Source organism: Varroa jacobsoni, unplaced genomic scaffold, assembly GCF_002532875.2.
Source record: "Varroa jacobsoni isolate VJ856 unplaced genomic scaffold, vjacob_1.0 scaffold_454, whole genome shotgun sequence".
Taxonomy (NCBI): domain Eukaryota; kingdom Metazoa; phylum Arthropoda; class Arachnida; order Mesostigmata; family Varroidae; genus Varroa; species Varroa jacobsoni.
This window is the reverse complement of record NW_019213356.1, coordinates 253085-272618: the sequence shown is the minus strand read 5'-3', so window position 1 is coordinate 272618 and position 19534 is coordinate 253085. Positions and strand designations below refer to the sequence as shown.

The window sequence follows — 19534 nt, the reverse complement described above, 5'->3', positions numbered from 1 at the left end:
TATATAGAGAGAGAGAGAGAGAGAGAGAGAGAGAGATTTAATTCAAAAACCTGAAAAACACGTAACTAAAATATTGCAGTCTTCTCGCGGGATATACCTATATATATACACCCGATTCGAGAAATGACGAATTGTAAGTGTTATGGAACCATTCAAAGAAGGAAGTTTTCTTCAATTTTTTAAACATTATATTTATGGTTTGCTGAATCGCTCAATTCGATTGCCTTGATGTTTTTTTATCGTTATAAACAGCACCTGACTCAAAAATCATCAACTCATAGGCTGACGCCTATGTATAGTTCGGTACCTAAAAACAAACCGGTGACCCCAGCATTCAGTCTAAAGGACAGTTTGTAAACGTTCAAAGAGTGTACGAACAATTTCGAACAGCAGCAGATTTAGAAAAGGCAGACAAAACGCCTAGGGGTTCCACTCCTTCTTGGACACAATGGACACACAATAGAAACACACAACACAAATGACCAGTTAAACGCAATGGTTTACATGAAACAAAGTCTCGATTTTCCTAATAGATCCTCTTGTCTTCGTCATCATGATATGCACAATGTCGCCTACATGCCATAAGTTAATACATCCACCGGTAGGATTATTAAATGAGAAGTAACAACACAGAAATCGAGTGAGAGAGAGAGAGAGAGAGAGAGACATTCTCATACGCTAATTAAACGACTTCAACAGAAGCGACCTTTCTGAAGTTGCCAATTCGGCAGAAGTAGGCCAAGCGCTGTGTGGTGACTTTACGGAGAAGTCCTGCACCTGTCGTGTGCAGGTGGAAACGAAACCTGTAAACCATTGACGGCGATAATGACGTCAATGGTGTCAGCTAGACTTGGACCCTGATGTTGACTGGAGCAGGATTCAAAGGATAGCCGGAACGTGCGCACGCTCAGTAATAGAATGACTTTAGTTTTCGTAGGTTCGAAAAGAGGAGATAACAAATGAGGAGCAGGTAGCAGCCGTAGTAAGAGACCATAGTGGCAGCTGTCTTATCACTGAAGACGGACCGCTCAGCGCTGATGGCAGCAGTCGGGCCTCAATAGCCTTCGAAATTCCTCTGGCCAGCCCGCCCTCCTGATAAGTTTTTTAAAGCTTTGCCTCATGCGGACCAAGAATGCTGTTTGCGCTTGGGAAAGTTGTGCGGGCAGCAGTAAGAACAGCCCCGCCTAGGTCACACCGAACATGCTGCCATAAGGGAAGCTATAGCCAAAAAGGAGCGCGCGAGCCGACACGCGACTGTTGGCATACGCGCATTGGCACAGACGGCACTATACACAGAATATTTTCACACGCCGCCACATATGTGCACATGTGTGGAGATCTACAGAGAGGTTTAACTATTTCTCTAGATCGAATCTGGTCCTTCTGGCTCTTTTCGTTCGTTCGTTCGTTTACTCTGCTAACTCCATCCTTTATCCAATGATCGTTTTTGAATTCGTCAATATGTATGTTCGCCCACTTGGCAGTTCGGAAGGCCGTTCAGCCGTTCCATGCGCTTTGCTTGTCAAACGGAATCCTTTTTAGATTGAAAAAAAAAAAAAAAAAGAGAAACCATTGCTGTGAATTTTGTTGGCTTTTGGTATCGTTACTGTTAAGGGCGTCACTTGGCCTCGAAGGCCAAAACGTTAACGATCCCTATTCACGCTTGAACACGCGACCGAGCTGCCAGGTTATTTCGCAGCCAGGTTAGTTTTTCACACTGGCGCGTCTAGGTATATCAATTCAGTTTTGTCCTAAACATTTTTTAACTAAAAACTGCTAGCGCCATCATTACACCGAACTTTAACCCATACGACAGAAACAAATCGTACAAGAATAACTATATTATGTTTCACTTTGCGACACACATACGGCGTTTTGTGTACGAATCAGCGGAGTATCCGTGTTGAATAATTGATTCCGCCGACTACATTTCAAACGTATAGTAAATGTCTTTAGGCTTTATGTAACTATACTTTGGGAAGGTCTGAATATTACCAAATAATATTATCTAACTAAGTACGCATTGCAAACTATTTCGACCGGTGAAGTTCTACGATTTCGTTTGGCAATTTCATCATTATCTAAACCAGGAGGTGTTACAAGTAGTTCGACATCTAGTTCGTGAAACTAAATGAACTTTACTACAGAAACCGTCTTCTACAAAACCTCTTATGTTTGTCGGCTAGCTAAAGATGCCTTTTCTGTTAAATAGTTCTGGTCGATGTTTCTTGGTGGTAGGCGATATTCGAGGCAGTCATAGCTGACGATTTTTTTTCCGTTTTTACAAAACACATAGCATCACCTTTGTGCCACAGAGTGTCGAACATATTGATTAACTTGCATATTATTGTTGTATGCGATCTGTTTGTGATCGACAGCTTTAGAAATTGCTTTATTTGCTTGAATTTCCGTCGAGTTTCGCAGATGGATTGAGTTTTCGGTTCGAGTTTGCCTTAATTCGTGCGCCAGCCAAACATCAAGCTTCTTTTGGTAGCCGGCTTCCTTTAAATGGTGTTAAACTGTTTGGTAGCAGATGTTAAGTTCTTTGGCTACACATGTATCAATTTTGCCTACCTTTTTTCGAAATTAATGATTCACTACGGACAACATCTTTCACATTGAAATCCCTAGAACGAAAGCGACAGAACCATCTTTAGGCCATTTTTTTCCAGTAGGCATCTTGGCCATACACAGTACATTATTTTTTTAAAGCCTGAATAATATTTGTGCCTTTCTCGCAATAAAATTGTAAAATCTAGCGACTATAAATTTGTAGAAATTTTGCGTATATTCAAAGCAATCGTCAGTCTGAAGCACATCTACCACTATCAAACATCGGCCTTTAAATAACATCGACGTCCACTCATATTACTACTAGGATTTTGAAACAGCTATTTAGAATATAACTCAATATAATGTTAAGATACGCATTCTATCACACACAGTGGGTTTGATTTAGCCCTTGCTGGGATCTAAGCGGAAATCTACAAACGGCGACCGCAGTTTCTGATATGGGATAGATACTGGCGCTTCTGGGTGTGGCGTACTGGATTTCTGGGCGTTGTTTGTCGTCCTAACTCATTTCCGACTTGGCGACTAACTTCTATCGGTCTGCCCCATCGCTTACGACGTGCTTACCGGCACATGTGAACTTCGCCTATGGATTCGTTTCGAGATGAGTCTAACCCAGACGTTCTATGGAATCACGTTGGTTGTACTCTGACTGACGCTAGAATCAGCGTCGGCAAGACGATAAGCAGATGATATGTCAGACGTCTAAGGAGTATCGAAATGTTTTTTTTGCAAATCGGCGAATAAAACGCAATATGTTAGGCCGTTCAAATATTCACCAGCGTAGGGCAACACCGCCTATGGCCTTGGCTGTTGCATTTGTACTTAGCGTAAACATATCCACTTAAAATAATAGCTAGCCGTTCATAAGCGGAAAATCGAAATTGACATTGTGCTAAAGATAGCAGCGTTTAGATAAGATAACTTACTGACCACGCCAGTCCTGGCTGTATTTACCCTGTGTTCACACGCTGATCATCTACGGGTCAAGGCCGTGTGCGACACGTATAACCAAGTCCCATTAATCAAAGGCTGTAAATACTGTAAAGTATTTACGACCATCATCAGTGCAGCGTCGGTAGTCCAGCTACGTCTCATCTGGAAATTACCTATATTTGCCATTAATCAGTCCCATTTTTGGTAATGGATAAATAGAAATTCTTGGCTGATGCTTTTTACCTATAGCATATAAACGTTTAGAATGATCCGAATAATATGAATAAGTGCACTTGCGTGGTGGTCGCCTATCTCTTTGATAGAAACCTCATATCGTCATTAATTTGCATGCTCGTTTTTATTATTAGTCGAGAAAAATTCTCGCTCCGATAAAACCAGTAACAACGCACTTAATTAATTTTGCAAATTGTTTTTTCGTTCTCTCTCACTGAAGTTCAGGCGCAAGCCTACTTACTTTGACCTATACTTCTATTCACGATCTAAAACTTGCTAGTGAGGACATAGGGCTTTACCGGATATCCATGTTACCTGAGACACATGATTGCCGCAAGGTTTTTCACGTTGGCAGCGTGCCGTCTTCGTCCTCGCCAATACAGCTGTTGCGAATCTGAGGTTTGAGGCCGACTAGAGCGCCTTACGCTGTTTTACTGTGCGCTACCCCACCCCCCTCCCCCCCTCAACTATTCTATGCAACCTCCATGGGGTCCGTTGGTTACGAAACGGCTCGGCCACCATTTATCTGGAATGGCAGTAAGTACAAAAAAATTACGTTATTAATCGTAGTATGACAGAATTAAGTGTGACAATATCAGAAGAGTGTAGCCTTAAAAAAATCGTTCTTAAGAAAATAAAAAGTTTTTTTTAAACTTTTTTTAGTGTTCCTGGTTTTGAAAATTGGCTCAGTTTCGTACAGTGACTGTTTTTTTTTTTGCTACATAAGCCTAACGCTGTTGTCGACGGATCTAACTACTCTGACACTGAAAATGATTGATTGATTTTCTCTGATTCAGCTGAATCTATCTAGCGATTAGATTACGCATTACTTTTGTTCACAAGCGGCTCTGGAGAACTCAGCAGTCAGTAGTGCAGGGCTCGCAACCTATGACAGATAACATCGCATAAAGGAACTGTACGAAATATTTCTCCCACACAGGTAATGTCGTTTCATCAACGAGAAACAGCTTTTGATCTGTCCGGTATCTAGACGGTGCGTCAAGTTAGTAATTATTTCGGATGTTTACTCGGCCAAATCAGCAGGTAAGTTGAGTATTATGGAGTACGCCCTCGTAGTTTTGTTGACAACAGCAACTCTAGACATTAAAAAATAATTATTTTTAAAAGGTATTTTAACAGTTCTCTAAATGATTTCTGGTTGCTAGTTTTTTCCTCCTACCGTTCTGTTGGATAATTATTCTTCGACGTTACGACAACTCTTCGTGAGAGCTGAGTGCTACCTCGACTACACTTCAGCCTCTTAAAATGACAGCAACAAAAATAACAAACTCTGGAGAATAGAGTCAGATCAACAACAAAGGGGCAAGCCAAGCTGAAACATGGCTAGTATGGTCAATAAAACCTAAAAGATAAATAGCACAAACGACGCCCTTTTGAAATAAAGGTTTGGACGAGATCGCTCGCAAAGATCTGGACTGATGTGGACTACCTTGCATTCAAAGCGAAGGACCATGATGTCCGTCCTCAATCGTCGCTATAGGTTGCTAACGGAAAAATCATTATGAAAACGAACAGACATCGTTGCTCCTCTAAAAGTGAAGTGTGACGTTGTCTTTAGCCGGTTTCGAATGAGGTTGTTTCTCATTGCCTCTATTAGCTTACATGCCACAATTAACAACTACAGCTTTTCGTTGAGAGTGATCCCTAATCATCTATTTTACGTGCTTTTAACTTTCAAGCCAAAAGTCACGCTGGACAACGCAACGAAAATTACGATAGAAAAATCAAAGCTTTAATTTTTTGATCGCTATCGACACTGTGTTAATGTTCTATATGAGAGCGTATTTTAGACGACACATGTTACTGTCTAAGTTTAGGTTTCGGCCATCAACTGTGTGTATGTCCTTAAATTTGGCTGAATTAATGAAAACTGAGTTTCACCGCAGGCTTACCTGCCGAATATTTTACACTAAATATAAATACAGACTATCACTCTGTTCGTGACACCGATGATCAAGTGTAATTATCTAGGCCCATTGATGCGATAGAACTTCTATCTCTTAATGGACATAGACTATATCCATGAACGTACTTTGATTTCATCAATTCCTTGTTAGGCGGATCTACCGCATGCAATCAGTGTATAGGACAAGCGTTACACCTCAACTTGCCATTAGCCAAGCCAAGATCGTATGAGTTTTTCTGGCTTGGTGTATTGTTGACTTTATGACTTTGATTACTCCTATATTTATGATGGCTTTTAGAACGTATGACTGTTTTGCAAACACTCTTATAGCAATATTCATACAGGATGCAAGGCAGCCGTGCTACGTTTAGCTATCTCCTAGTCAATTTCGATGTCGTTCGACCACTCTCTGTTGAACTGAGCGTCTGAAGCTCAATCTTGGGTCATCGCTATAATGCGCCTCAGCACCAAAGCAAGTGGATCGGATTATTAGTTGATGAATTAAAATGAAAGAGCGTCAAATCTGAACGCGTCTCTGGAGCATGGTGTGCTTGCTGATATCGTACTGTTTTTTTTCCTGTTTCGAGGAACGTTAAGATCGTGCTCAGACTGCACAAACATGAATAATAAATCCTTCAACGTGAACTTCTGAATTTCAAGGATAGCTAGCTAAAACAAGATCGATTTGCGCAAATCCTTGATCTCGGATTTGTATGAAGGACACTACAGAAAAAAAACTACTAACCTAATCGTAAACAGTTTTTTTCTCGGTGAACAAGTTTGTGTGTCTTTTCTGAAGCTTCATTACAGTTTAGCTTAAATAAATATAAACCTTCAAAAGAGTAAAACACTACGGACAAACGATCACTGCCGCCCGAACTCTATTTCCCACTGAGTGAAAGGACTAGGTACACCCACAAATGCCTCTCAAAGGATTATCGTGAATATCCTGATGACATGGAACGACAGCCAGCCGAGCATGCAGACGTTTTAACAGAGACGGGAAAAAGGCAGGCTTAAGGATCGACTCGTAAAACATCCCCAAGTAAACAACATTATTACATATAAGATATGTTTACAGTTTATACGTTTTCTGTGTCGTTCGTCACCGTATGCTGTCAGACCATTTGTAGAGAAAGAAAGAGAGAAGCGAATTTATTTTTACCACTAGAACTATTGAAACATGGATGTTTCTAATATTTCAGCTTGCCATTTCTAGTCGCCATCAACACCTTTGCACTCTTTCTTACATGTCGAATAACCGATGACAAAGCGACGGCGGTTTCTATTGGAATCGAAAATCATCACTATGTTGGATTATTTCCAATGTTTTTGTTCCCTGTACCCCTTCTCTTCCGTAGACTTTCTAGCCCAACGGGCTGCTCAGCTCGTAACACTTACAGACAAACATTCACACTACCAACGTAGTTTGCAATAGACCAATCAGAGATAGATACATACATACATACATACATGCCGTTACATTTTACTAAATCGTGACAAGGTTGGCTCGGGATAATAAAAAGCAATTACCCACGGAGCTTTATGGTTGAAACGGCAGAGCGATTCACGCGTTTCTTCTATTGACACGCCGCCGCCAACCCGCTTATTCTACTTGATGATATAGCGGATGAAGACGGAAGTCACCGTAGAGCATAGACCAAGCATCGACCTATTATTTTTCATGACGCAGATTTGTGCTCCTCGCTGTCAAATAAGTAAGCTCGCCTTCTAGTAAGAAGAAAGAGCTTCATAAAGAGTATTTTGCCCACGGTCTTTTGCTTCGTTTGCTTTATACGACTGACTTACGGTTAGTTCTGCTGGGCCGTCTCAAATCGATAATCGGTTAAGAGCGCTAAAATTACAAGGGTTATCTTCAAATAACGCAACATTAGCTAACTGATAAATTCACCGATTATTTCATTGACTCCTATTTCAAATGTGCGCGGGAGCTGTTCCTGCTGCAATGACTTCCACTGCCTTCAGCACCGTGTTTCAAGTGACTCGACTCTTGACCTTCACTAGGCCCTGCTTGGGTCATGCCTTCATTACTGCAAACAGTAAAAACTAAATGTACGAAATGTATGCCCGATTTCAGTCTGCCGGCCTTCAGCGGAAAACGAATTGCGATTACTCCAGTCGCGAGTTTGTGCGTCCTCACGTATGACCCTCACCGAGACACAATCGTACGGAAGAGTTAGGATAAAATTTATTGCGTACGTAGCAATTATCGCTCGAAAGGCAGCTTCGATGTCGACCTTATTAAGAATGTCAAATAAGTAAACCATGGGGCAGCGAACACTAGCTACAGGCAAGTCTGCCACGACGACCTGTGCTGTCCTATCGTGGCCACTTCGCAAAATCTAGGTGTTATTAAAGTCGGTATCGATTTAAAGCCAAAGGCGGGGAAAAGTGTGCATTTAGCGGCTACCGTTGCAAAAAATAGCGAGGCTAAAGTCTTGTGATGTCGTGAGGAGTGTTCCCCGGAGGCGTTCGTTCGGAGGCCCATTTAAATCTTGAAAACAAAAAGTAACCTACTTGAATAAATACAGCTAACAAGGTTCGAATTCATCGAAATTTATAAATTATTCGTGTGTACTAAGACCACTTCGTAAGTGGGGATGTTGCTTTAGAATAAATAATACGTTTGCTTTTCGCAATTTAACCGAACACTGAATGGAGAAAGGTATGCCCCCGATGTGCACAGTTCGGACAATTTAAGGACATTCATAAATTGATGTTGTACAACAAACGCGTTGTACGTAAATCACCATGACGAGTGTATTTTCTAGGTGTAGCTGGGTACTAACCGTTGTATCGTTCTTTCGGCGTCTATACAGGAAATAGCAGACGACAATAGCCTCTCTGCTAAGGTCAAACAAGTCTCGAAGGGTCGCTATAATAGAGCCAAGCAATTTAAACGCGCGTATATTCTAGCAGAAATCAAATTAGCATGTTTGAATAACGAACCAACTTACGTATATGTGTGTTTTTTTTTTAAATAAATATGTGTTCTTTGCTCTGTCTTGAGAATTAATCGAGCATAGCCCAGAGCTCCGTTGATAGCAGGCGATCACTAAGGCGAGCTGTTTTGGTCGACTTTAAATTTTAATAAGGTTTTCGTTAATGTATTGAGTGAAATCGCATCATTTTTTTTTTTGTACTTTATATCTGTGCAATGTAAAATAGAGGAACTGAATGCAAGAAATTTCCCTGTATGCCATATCTTATAGCGGAAGGTGAACCTTCATCACTGAACGCGAGGCTGCTAGACAGCGGTCAACAAAAACGTGCCATAACAACTTTCTTTCGTCGTTTTAAGAAGAACTACAAGTTACCTGAAAAGATTTCGTTGATTAAATTGTATATAGTAGCCCGTAGCTGTATATACCTCTTTTTGTCGAGAAGTCAGGAATTAATCCTACCACGTACGGTGCACAGATTGATTTTTCCTTAGACATAATTTTGTATATTCAATAAATATATATTCAAGCCACTGTGACAACGAGGCTAGATCTTGATATGAAATAACTAAAGACTAAAACGAACGAAAAATAAGGCAGCGGTATTCTTCATAAACAGGGGTTAACAGAACATTGAAACTACATATCGTATACTTCGTTGGACGAAGACCTCTTTGATGTATGTTTAACTTGATATAGTATGCGCATGAGGTATTTTCTCGAATTATCACGCTCTGATTCTGTGAGCTGTTCAGGGACCATAACAAAACAATTATTTTGTTTTATTATGGCTAAGTAGCTTCGCTCCAACGTCCGACATTTAAGACACCAATTCGGCGTTAACTAACATACTGTAGAAATATTGTAGCGCACTCTTAGTGTGTTTGGTATTTGGTATGATACGAAAAAAAAAAAAAAAAAAAAGAAACGACTCGAACGGACTTTTTAATTAGCAGGCTAACGTTGTGTCCAACTAACTGACGCGCTCTTCTGGGTTGCAATTTTACAGCCACCCATTTTAGTCCGACACTATTTATTAATGTTAGTTTTGGGAATATCCAATACGTCTATTCTTCTACTATCCAGTCCTGCCAACTGCTGTTGGGACTGCCTCTATCGTCCTTACGCAGTATTTAATTACGCAGGAACATGCCTTTAGGAGAGTCGGATCTACGCCGTCCGATACCTGGGTGCAACCTACAATGCTTCTCTCCGCAATCTTGCACGCATTTACATCAGCGTGATGAGATCATCGGTTCATCACATGGCTGTTGTCTCCACACGGGACAAGCGCTAGTAGTGCACTGAAAGCGTTCTCGTCGCCTTGCCGGCGAAAAATCTGTATAGAAGCATTGTCGACGCCGTAGAACAAGCGCACTCGAAGTGTCGAGTCCAGCGTACGGACATCATGTCACCATTCGTTTATCGTATCACCTTTATATATATATATATATATATATATATATATATATATATATAGGTGTCCTTTGAAAGCTAAGATTTGGCAAAAGTGGGTACCGTGAAATTGTGGCAACCTGTAGCAAAGCCCAGGTTAATGCCGACCAAGTTGGCGCTATGTGTTTGGCAGAATTAGAAAGGAATAGTACAACGTGGGTTGTTACCGTCTATCAATAACTAGAGGGAACGAAAACAGGAAACAAAGAAAAGACCCGCCGAAGCTGGTGAACAAGGAAGGTATCGTCTTCTACCATAGTAATGCTAGACTTAACTTGCATTTTTAGTTACCCGACAAAAATAGGGAGAACTTGGATGGGAAGTTTCACTCTCTACCACTGGAATGTCACTTGTAGAACTTCTTTAATAATGTTAATTTAGTCCTTGTGAAAGAACAAAAAAAATAGAAAATCAATTCTTCGCTCACAAACCACAAAAGTTCTACAGTGATGGGATTACTTTGAAATATAAAAAATGTTTGCTTCGATTTCCGATCGACGCTCGATTTTTTTTTATCATGAACCCTAATATATCAAGCTACAATCGTGAGCTGAAATCCATATAATATATCTACACCTAACTGGCCAATGACCGCACATAAACAATGCAATTTACAGACTTCTACAGTTGAAACGGTCACTTGTTACCTAGCCATTTGTTCTGTGCAGTAGACGTTACTAACAACACTTATAGCTGACCCCGCACCCGTAACAAATGAAATGGATTGCCTTTGTGTTAAGAACTTTCGTCTCGTCGTCAATAGTTATGGCGCGGCGGGTGTGTGATTCAGAGCAAATCGACCAAGGTATAAATATTCTGGCAGTTGAAAAATGTTAAAAAATTGTTATATTGATAAACGTAAAATGTGACCATCTGTCAAGTTACCTTTATCCAACTCCGTTTGTACAGATCTACCATGGTTGGTTGGATACCGGATCAACTTCCTGGTAGTTTTTCGCTATGCCGTGACCAAATACTACTTTATGCGTTGATAAAAAACATCCTACATGCTTTTAGAGAAAGTTTACGTCTTTAAAGTGATATTAGTTGGAAGCAATAGTAGCGAAGGAAAGATCAAGTTCATGAAACAGTCCCTCCTTTGATTGGGTACGGTATGCGCACAAACGTAATACTATATAACATAATCGTCAAATAGGTTTTTGTGCCATCGATTCTTTTATAATACACCTATATATAATGTTTTACATAACATCCCTACAATCTGCGATGTGGTATTTAAGCTATAAAATGGTCGAGATATACTATCTATCCGTACGAGATAATAATACGATTCACATTCTCTAAGAAACTACAGTATAAGGAGTATATGTTTTAATAATTATTGGAAATTAGAGACAAATCCTAGGCGAGTCCTACATTCTGTCCGTGTCATCCGCATATTGATTAGCGGTAGTACGGCAAAATGCATATAAGTCGCTGATCGCAGTGATGTAGTGCATAAGTCAGGAAGATTCATGCCATTGGGGGTGTTTTGACAAATCTTGATCCATGGTACAGGTCTAGAGAGATAAGAATTTGGTAAACTCGTTTTCAGCATAGCTATGAAGTATGTTATTGTTATTATTACTTTTTTTTTTTTTTTTTTTTTCGATATCTTCGTCAACACACATCAGATATTTGTGCGTACGCCTTGTCTAAAAGCGATAGCTTAATTCCAATCTTAGTTAACCATGTCGTATATACTATCGAATTAGAGTTTTTCTTTCGACCTTGAATTGAATAGAGGATATCATATCATCAGGGCAGCTACAATCCTCTGTGGATCTATTGTATTACTGAAACCTTTCTTATGGTCGACGATGGTAAATGGAAAACGCACATATACGTTCGCAGGTAGTCGTTTGGATGAAAATTTAAATGAAAAACAGGTCTGAGGGTTTGCTCGATTTTTATACGCATGCATAAAACAAGCCACGCTTTTGACTTGTATGATGTTCTTACGAATTACTATCATTAGAAATGGAACGCCCGTTTTCATTAGCTAAATTTTAGCGTACTAAAATGTTTTGCAAGGTAGATGATCAGTATTAAGCACTTTGCCCTTTATTTAAGTAAGCCGTGTGACACTGGTATGAAAATAGAGCCCAGGAGTCAATATTACATAACGAAGCGCGTTAGTAAAGGACTACTTTAGAGGGTATTCTTTCTTTCTAATCGCTAGCAAGTGTTTATTCTTTCATTACTCTTATTGGGGAAAAAGGACTCCTAAATCGAGGATCCGTATCGTGACTGAATCCGTATGATATACGCCACGGCACATACCAAAGTGTCCTTGTAGTAACATGCCAATTGCCTTCACTCAGTTAAAAGGGTGAGATGAAATTCACTTTGGCAGACATATAGCATCGCTGGTGTTACTGGCCTTGCGACAGATCATTGCTCGAACGCAACTAACTACAGGGTTCAGAAGAAGGGGCTGCCAAAGGCACTTTGTGAAACGATAGAAAAAAGACGAAAGAAGATCTTTCCATCCAACCTCATGGTCATTTTTGGTCTGATAGATGCTTTCAAATGCCTAATTCAATTCGGATAACTACTCAGAATAAATCCAATCCTGCAATAACTGTGCAACGACTGTCTACCATGTATTTAATCAGGTCTCAGCTAGGTTGTAGCAAATTTCCGGAATATTCAGCATATAGGTTTACCATTTAGTGATGAATAGAAGAAGGAAGGAACAGTAGCAATGGGGTGATCACGTGACTCTTCAATTACAGAAAATCGGGAAAATTGATTTATCATTAGGGCCAATATGAGGTACAGGGCGTTGAGGCCCTTTTGAATTTTTGCTTGAACCTACATTTGAAGCTTCGGGAGAACTAACACTTGATTTTATCTTCCTTAAAAACAACTAAGATCATTGCTTGCTCCTCGGCAAGGTAGCCTTGGACTTAATTTTTCATCGTTTTTCTCTATGCGAGATGTATCCCTTAATCATTACAACACTGCTTACAGATACCTACATATGGCTTCTATGCGAATTAGGACAAATTAGAATACAAAGTGAACCTAATGGTTGTTTTATTTTTGTCCAACTTTGATTTTATTCTACTTGTGCTAGGGTTGTCCAGCCAGGTTTTAGATCATTTGGCCTCCAGCAATTTGGCGCCTATAAAACGTTTGCCGTTGTTCATTGAATTATTACGTTGTAATGCTTTCTCGCATTAAATAGATTGTGCTTAGTAATATAGTTCTAGTTATTGTGTAACTCTGGTCCGCTGACTATTTTAACGTTCTTACTTTAACAAGTCAGTCCGTCTTGCAAGATTTTTCAGCGGATTCTATTTGCCGTCTTTGCTCCATGTAGACGAGAGGCTCGGTGAGCAATGCATAGGCTAGCCTAGCTCTTACCAACGGTGTGGCCACACTCGAAATATCGTTGCAACGCGTACACTAAGAGGCCAAAATATCTTTGACCTTGTCGCTTCCTTTAAGGGAACGAACATTACCAACCATAAGAAAAATGGGTGGGCAATTTGGTAGTCGAAAGCCGTAAAATCCGATTAGTGGCCGAAACAGATGAAAATCTGTAAATACCCGGGGAAGAGCCGGTTCATCTTAGATGCGGTAGTTGTATCTGTTAAGCTTCACGAGTTTACTGGCATAGAAAACAGAAACAAAAATTACAGTAAGTGTATTGATCTGTATCTATTAATCGGGCAAATAATTCGGACGGTTGCAGAGCAAAGAGTGGAAGATAAACGAAAATAAAACGATTCGTATAGTCTAATAGCAGCAGCGGGCAGAAGGTAGGAAGAGTCAAAAGTCATTAGAAGGCCGAAAGAGGAACACAGAATCGAGAACTAGACACTGTATTCCGTTGACGGTCGGAGGCAGCGAACAAATCCGGGACTAGTAGTAATAATTCTAGTCACATGTAATCACTGGCACCACTGATCGTAACGGTTTGTTGCGGCTGGAGTCCGTTCCGCGGTCGACGCCAGCTCTGATGTAGGCGTATAAGCATTTGGCTGCGATTCGTTCGCTGACTTACATAGCTGACAAAGGGCCTATGAAACGATCCATCTGGTCGGACAGTTTCCTTGCCAACTGTGTAGCAAATAAGTTGAACTAGAGGAAAATAATTGAATTATACCGAACGAGATCTATACTAACGCTGCTTCCTTTTATCTTAATCTCACCGGGGACACTCCTGTAACGAACCGCTGTCGGCTAACTCGAAACCGCAAAAGTTCGACGGTGGAATTACTAAAGAAGTACGAGGATCGGTGAAATCTTTACCAGAAAAATGGCACAAGTATTGCATGGTAAAACTTTTCGCGCAGTTTAACGATTGGCGAAGGCATAGCATAGGCTAAAGTGCACGGATCAGTTTTCTAATCACCTGTAGTATTCGATTTGTTTTAAATAGTTGAGACAAATCGATAGAACTAGAAGCGTTCGAAGCTTTGGTTGACATAGATATTAACAGATGCACCCTGACGTCAAATAACGAATTGAATGTTATTTGGCAATAACAAACATGTTTAAATACGTGTTTTATCCTAAACAAAAACATGAATGATACAACTCTCACGCACCAGTCAATGATACCTACTAATGCTACCTTTGACACTTCCGGGTCTACCTCATTCAAGTATACTATTAAAGTCTCGTGTCTATTTTGCCTTATAAATGAGCTAGTTTTGTCAATTATGCGATCTTTGCATACCGGTATGTTTATCTTAACTTCCATAGCTACGTTTAACTTCCATACCTAATAGCGCTGCCTAATAATAATAATAAAATATAAATATCTACTATTTGTCAAACATATAGTGTTTTTCCACTGAGGAATCTCTAGTTTTTGATGTATAAACAAGGCTAATATCGTCGCTCAAGGAACGCTGGGCTAGCCGGAGTGAGAAGACAGATGTGGTGACTACGCTTCTGCTCCCTTTTGTTCTCCAGTCAACTCGGTCGACCGACGACAGAGTTGTCTTGAGTATCTTACCATTGAATTTCGACTTGTCAGCAACGATTCTGGGTTTGCAACTATACAAACATATGAAATTATCTAGATTGGTTTCTCAAACTGTGCCTAAGGAAAGGGTGGCGGTTGCGTTCCTATCCTGTCGTTACAATGTCGTTTATTCGTGACTCCGTATGCCTGTTATACGTAAAGGTAATGGTTGGCTCTATAACTTATCGGACACTTAACGGAAGAAAACCTTTTGTCTGTCCCGTATAATGCGGGGGCAACATGTTTACCTACTAAACTTAGGGATACGAGGTGAGGTAGCCTGAATTCAAAACCGGACATAGACACACTTGATTTCCCGCTGGAAGCTACGCATTTGATGCTTAATAGCATTACTGGGCATACAAATCTAGACATTATTAGCTCAGCAGAAATCTTACATACAACAGCGTATGTTCCAAACAAACAAAGATTCGATGCCAATACTGATGATGCGTTGCAGCGAATGGTCTGACATTAGCTAAATATCGTCAGAGTCTCGCAATCGAAATGTCTTTATTTCCTTGTATAATGGCTCACCCATTTTTGTACTACTGTCGACTAGGTCGATCGTCGAATCACTTGTGTTTGAGAAAACTATCGATACTCCTCCTCTGTGTCACGGTATCACTAAAAACCGAACCCGACAGCCAACTATCTGGGATATATGAGCTATGGTGCATTTTTTCGTGACGTTTCTTACCTGACAGGGTGGGCGTCCATTAAAGATCCGTGTTGATTCCTGCTGGCTAGTGCCATGTCATTGTTGAGTTCCTGTCGCCCAATACATGGCTGTATCCTTAATCGATATATGATTGTTACAGCGAATAGAACAGGCGCAAGTGGTGGGAAGCCGCCCAACGCAATACAAATTTTTGGTCGTCCGAACGAAAGGGCTAGTAGGACTAGCAGCAGTACTAGCGGCGAAGACGTTTTTTCACTAATACAGACACTGAGCGCCCAAACGCGAACTGGATACCAACTACTTTCTGCTCGAGAGCACTGCTGGACACGCGCGGTAGCCTACGACACCAGCATAAGTAACTGGCTGACGCGATAATCTAACAAGGTGCGCTACTTAATACGTTGTGACCGAATTCATTGACACTGAACAAACCGGATCCGGCTTTGTTTTACCTCAGTGGTAATCGTTTGGCCCTATACGCCATGAGACCAATTCGGCTTTTGCCTAAACCTCTTTGCTTGTAGTACTTCCGTTATCCAGACTGCCCTTAACTCTTCTATCTGTTAGTTCGCGGAATGCTCGCTTTTTCATCGAACGCTCGTCGCACTGCGCTACTCTTTACATCGTCACTATTCACATACACTTTATTAGCAAGGTCTACCTCCGTATATGATATAATCTATTCTTTAGACAATGATTATTGCTATGTACCCTGTACGGCCTTGTTAGTTCTACCGATTAACACCATCAGTATACCAGAGCAACTCAGATACGGTCGTGTGTTCAGCATCATACGGTATGTCGTCAAATGGCGCGACCAAAGGTTCCCCGTTCCGTTCTTGCTGCTGCTGCTTCAATTATGGATTAATCCATAATTCTGGAATTCTGCAGTCTATTCGCTCTACCTGTAGACCACGTCTAGCTGATTTTGCGGTAACGTCGACGACGACTACCACTGGTACAGTGACTCGATCGAGCTCGTAGCCGTTGTAGCGCTTCCTTTCGCTTGATCTCACGAACATGTGGTGGCACTCACGCATGTAGTAATACGGATGACAGCCTTTCTTAAACTAGTTACAATAGCGACGTTTCACTCAAACAGCAACTGTGTAGTAGGTCGGCCTGCTAGGGAATTCGGTGACGTTACTGACGAAGGCCATGCCTCGCTCGGTGACTCGTTGACAGTCTGCGAATTCAGTGGGGCACAGCAGTTGCACCTATGTCAGGGGTCGTTCGACGGCTAAACCGGAGTGATGAATAACGGCAACAGCGTAAGTACCCAATAATAATGCGCAAAACAATAATAATAATAATGATTCTGTGCAATAATATTATAGAACGATGAGCAAGCTTACCGACGTTAATTTCTCTGCGTTTACCTTTCGATCATTTCCCTGTTGCTTTTGACACTCGTTACAATGGCGCTCAACGACGTCGTATTTATGCGTGGACGACACGCAGCTTTCGTCAACTAGCTCCAGTATCGTCCTATTCGCGTGGAGTACGTATAACAGTAAGTGATTTGGTACGGCGGCTTCTGACCGACACGATTGGAGCTGGTGAATGGTGCAGAGGACGTTTCTACTGCTCCTGCTTTCATGGCACAGGGTTGCTCTGTGAGAGTGCACTTTACCTGCTTGACTCACTGGTTGCGCAGCTGGTTACTCTTCCGTCCGGGGGATGACGGTAGCTTCGGTGGCGACCGTGCCTGTGGGGGGTGGAGAGACGGTGGACGGCAGGAGCAGAACGCAGGCGTTGGCCTGTTCGATGGTCGGCGGCTAGTGCTCTACCCTGCCTGTTCTGGTCGTTTAATCATTTACCAGGTCGTAGCGTGTGCTAGTTTGTACCTTGTAGTATAGTACATTGATACGTTGTGCTGGTAGGGTGCGCCGACGCTCTCCCGCTGCCGGTGGCGGTAGCGGCGGCTGTGGCTGTGACGGTGGAGGCGGTAGTGAAGCCAGCAGCGCTGTGCGTGGTGACAAGAAAGGCCGGCGTTCCCAATTCCAAAGAAGGAAAGAGAAAAGGGCGAGAGTAAAAGGAAGAGTCGGAGAGAGTGTGTGAGGGAGAGAGAGATAGATAGATAGAGAGAGAGAGAGAGAGAAAGCAACGAGCATGCACGGTAACTGATGCCGTAGGAAAAATAGAACTAACAGTACTATGTACGGAACACAGCGGGCAGTAAGAACGTTAGGGAGCGACTGGAGCCAAGTACGATGATGGCGGCCGCCGTGATGGCGGTCAAAACGGCGCTAGAAACCAGTGGCCCTGCGAGAGTATCAAGCGGCGGCGGCGGCGGCTAGAAAAAGCGAGGCCAGCCGTCAGAGCAAAGGCAGTCAGAGTAAAAACGGTGCCGGCCATGCGGAATTCGCCATCAGAGAGCCACTCACAGGTACACCATCAAGCATCCACAGGCGGCGCACCGCCACGTACTTGGTCTGGCTGTGTATGGATCTGTCCGTGTGTCCATGCGGGCGTCGTCCTTCCCCTGCGACTTTCCCACTCTTGTTAGCCTCTATCGGCCTGATCAGAACTAGGCCGTTACCAGAAGCAGCAAGGTGGAGAGGGCAAAGATGATATGGAGCGATCAAAGCGGAGCTACACCGAAGCGGTTTGCTAGGTAGGTCGTGGAGTTTCCGTCGAGTTCCGCTGCGCGGAGCCACACTGGCTACTGTTCCTTGTAGTGGTGGTCAGAAGCAGAAAAGTTTGGTTTGCCGCAGAGATATATGAATAAACAATAGAGATGAATGTAGAGGATGTTGTAGAACGAATGTTAGGACCATGTAAAAAAAAGCAGGCAGTGTCCTGATTGTGTGTCGGTGGGCTGTTTTACTTAATTACTAGAAACGATTGTGCACATTTGATGTGTATTCGTTCAATTTCGTCCAAGTTCATTATCTTAACTACGAAGTCTGGCTAAAGCTAAATGAAAATAAAAAATAAAGCTTAATACTAGAGGGGAACTCGTTAGTTTTTCGTCGGTTACGATCGATTTCACATTACAGTAGCTTTTCATACGGAAATAACTCGTTCGTAACGACTGTGCCTAATTAGCAATAAAATCAACTTTTAGTAACCCAAAAGCCATGTACGTAACAGGCCGTTAACTTTTTTATCAGAAAAAACAACAGCCAAAAAATGGCGGATTTGATCCAAGTCGTCGACCTCTAAAGGTGGCCGTTAGCCGACAACAAAGGAAACTGCAATGGTGCCTAGTACACGTAGGCCTATACTGGCATTCGTTTTAGTAACCTTAAAAAGGGTGTCAAGCCAATTGTTAGTGCTGCTGATACCGTGAATACACAGTTGGCTATCTATCTGTTGTAAGGCCTAATGCAGGTTCCGTGCGTAAACTTGCAAAAGTAAACTAAATAATTAATATAATAGAACATAAGAAGTAAACGCCGAAGCCATTAGGCATCAATATCGGTTTGTTTTAAATGCGACCGCCTAAACTATATCTTTTGCAGTAAATAATTAATTGTTATTGATGGGCTACTATCAGCAAGCTATTGTAGATACCGCCAGATCAATCCTAGTCTTTGTGCATGCGTTGCCTATATTGAGAAGGGAACAGTTTTGAAAATAGAATTTGTTATCTCGCTTAGATAGAAGCTAAAATTTCCAGCTGAGTATTAGTTGTTTTTTTGAAAAGGAAAATGTTTTCGATAGCGGAACTCTTTCAGAAAAAGCCGGATTTATAATAATAATTAATATTATCACTATGATCGTATATAAATATGAACGCGGGTGTTCCATAGTTGCTTTACAGAATCGTTTATTCC

General features: G+C 41.6%; 1 long non-coding RNA gene across 1 annotated transcript; it reads right to left on the bottom strand.

Moving 5' to 3' along the window:
• Positions 1 to 3843: 3843 nt before the first annotated feature.
• Positions 3844 to 17946, bottom strand: LOC111260586 (uncharacterized). The gene is made up of 3 exons (XR_002680416.2): positions 17132 to 17946; positions 15771 to 16992; positions 3844 to 4267 (listed from the first exon to the last, which is right to left on the bottom strand). It is a non-coding gene; the product is annotated as an uncharacterized LOC111260586 (long non-coding RNA).
• Positions 17947 to 19534: the final 1588 nt, after the last annotated feature.